Here is a 3,049-nt window from a genome sequence, read left to right as displayed (position 1 = left end):
CAGTAATTTTTGTGCACACAAGTTTTAAATATATTTATATATACAGTGTATATAGATAGATGGATGGATAGATAGATAGGTAGCCCCTTGGCATTTTTAACTCCTCTGCGACCACCCTTGTCGACTAACATCCAGCTACATACTGGACTGATAAGGTTAATAATCGGACACTGTGATTTTAAAAGAGACTGGCTATCGTCTGCTCTCTCCCAGGATTCGAACTTGGGTCCTCTCGCTTGATAAATTAGGGAGAGCGACTGATGGTGTACGACAGGTAGTGGAGAGTAAGAATTTGATATCCAGGAATCACAGGGGAAGTTCAGAAAAAAATGTGTTAGTGGCGGAATGTGTAGGAGGCTTCGACGATGTGTGAAGCAGCTAATATAGTGGAAGTTTTCTGCACAGGGATTTTTATTAATCCATAATTCGCAGGATTCTGTGGTGGGGTATACTGCTTACGTCCAATGTACATTTAGCTTCTACCAATTTAATTTGCCCTTTATCCCCCGTAGGGGGGTAGTGCCGTCAGTAGACCTTATGCAGTGCACTGTAGGGTTTACTTAATGTTCTTTGCAGCGTGCCTTCGGCCCTTAGCTGCAACCACTTTCGTTCCTTTTACTTTACCTCCTTTCATATTCTATTTCTTCATCTTACTTTCCACCCTCTAACACTTTATTCATAGTGCAACTGCGAGGTTTTCCTTCGTTACACCTTTCAGACCTTTTATTGTCTAATTCCATTTCAACGCTGATTGACCTCACAGGTCCCAGAGCTTGGCCTTTGGCCTAAATTCTGAATTCAACTCAACTCAATTCATATGGGTTCCATCCACCAGCTGTTCAACTCGCTGAATTATGTTTTGTTCTTTCTTTTTTTGCATTAAGTTCCGAGTCTTTAGGGTCCACAATCTGAGTCTCTAATTATAGCGCAGCTTTTTGTTTAAACTTAGTTCAGTGAAATGGCCGCCACCCAGCATAGGGCCAGTCTGGCTCCTAAGGAGACCCGTACGAGTATACAGAATGAAGGTGTTTGTATTCGAACGCCTTAACAGTTCGAAGCATCCTTAAGGTCGGGACTTGATGTTCCGACCCTCTCTTATATTACCGTCATTTTTCACAGTTTGGGAACAACAGTAATAATCTTGTCGCGACAATGGAAGTTATTCGTATCAGTAACCCTGTAACAAAAGACGACTGTCTGACTTATTTTGGCCGTTATATTCCGTAGCCCGATGTTATCAGAGGCAGTGGAGCGTTAAATAATTATTTTTCATGACTTTTGCCATGGTATTATTATCATCATCCAGAAGATGAACCCTGTTCGTATAGAATAAGCCCCAGGGGCCATTAACTTAAGATTCAAGCTTCCAAAGAATATGGTTTTCACGAGGAAGAATTAAGAGGAGGTAAAGGGAAAAATACAGGCATAAGGAAAGACGAGACCTGTTAGTCTTCAAACGTCTTCTGCTTAAAAAAAAGAAAAAAATCTAAATTTTTCGGTAGCTTTGATGACAGCCTTCAAGGCCTATGTATAGAAAGGTTGAAATTCTTCCCCGTCAGGAATCTCGGCGTTTTTTGGGGTTGACGGGGCGGGGTTTAGTCAGATGTAGTAGTACGTTACTCTATACTTAAAAATGCACACATTTCGATTTAAATGTAACTTCAACGGACACAGAACTGCTGCTCATGGTGTTTACACAACTTTGCCACCTCGCCTTGGTCGAATGATTCTATTGACCCTTTTCCAAACCAATGGCCATCACACGGAGGTCTTAGATAGGTACGTAACTAATGTTAATAATAGTATAGGAAAAAGGAGGCGTGTTATTTAAAAAAAAATAATTATAGTAAGCATTTTAATGATAATGATTGAGAATCAATGAAACAAAATGAGACGCCTGAGATGACCGGTAGAGTAGAAAATAAATGAATAGATAAATAAATAAATAAATAACACTTGTTGGTTCCTTCGTTAAAGTAGAGAGAGATTCGTTTTCCCTTCTTGCAAGAAAGGACAATGAAAGCATTACGGTAAAGGTCAATTTATAAACACACATACTGACAATTAATGAACTCTCTTGGTTCGTCCTTGATTTAATTATTAAAGGAGCAATGTTTCAGTGACCATTGTTTTGCTTTGTATCTAAGGTCATCCTGTGGTAGCGTGAAAGCTTTTATTTATCTGTACTTATACAAACACACACATGAATATATATTATACATACTTATTTATGCATATATATATATATATATATATATATATATATATATATATAATATATATATATATATATAATATATATATATATATATATATATATATATATATATATATATATATACAAACTGATGATGGAGCTTTCGTTAGGCGAAAATAATACTTCCGTTGAATTATTTTTCCACGAATTCTTTTCCAATTTATCAAGAGGCTGTACAATAATGGCTTAATCGATTTAGGTGACTATTGCTTAACTGTTTTTTAAATGGATGACCGGCGATGAGTATCTCCTTTTAATCTTTAAGATTGAAAGATTGGAAGTGCTTAAAAGCGTAAATAAAAAACGCTAAAGCACGGTTGAAATGTATGGAAGATTGTAAAGCAATGCTGTTCAAATATAGTAGGCTACATTCGGTATATTCCAGCCTTTTCTCAGGTGATTTCAATTATTCTTGTAATTTGCTTGTATATATATTTCAGAGAAAAATTAAACGTGAAAGGGACGAGAGAGAGAGGGGAAACAAAGAGAGGGAACAGAATTCTGACCCCCAAACAGAAGAGAGAGAGAGAGAGAAGGATAGAGAGCGGAAACAACAACGAAGTATCGCTGACAGAATTCTGAGAGAGAGAGAGAGAGAGAGACAGAGAGACACGAAGAAGAGGAGGAGGAGGTGCCGAACGCACAAAAAGCCTCTCTCTCTCTCTCTCTCTCTCTCTCTCTCTCTCTCTCTCTCTCTCTCTCTCTCTCTCTCTCCTTGCAACGAAAGGGTGGGTCGGAATGTTATGCCACGAAATTCATGTTGAAAAGGCCTGGCGGTCTCTCGAGACCAGG

This window comes from Macrobrachium nipponense, chromosome 16 (assembly GCF_015104395.2).
Source record: "Macrobrachium nipponense isolate FS-2020 chromosome 16, ASM1510439v2, whole genome shotgun sequence".
Lineage (NCBI taxonomy): Eukaryota > Metazoa > Arthropoda > Malacostraca > Decapoda > Palaemonidae > Macrobrachium > Macrobrachium nipponense.
The sequence above is the reverse complement of the archived record's forward strand: the minus strand, read 5'-3'. Positions refer to the sequence as shown.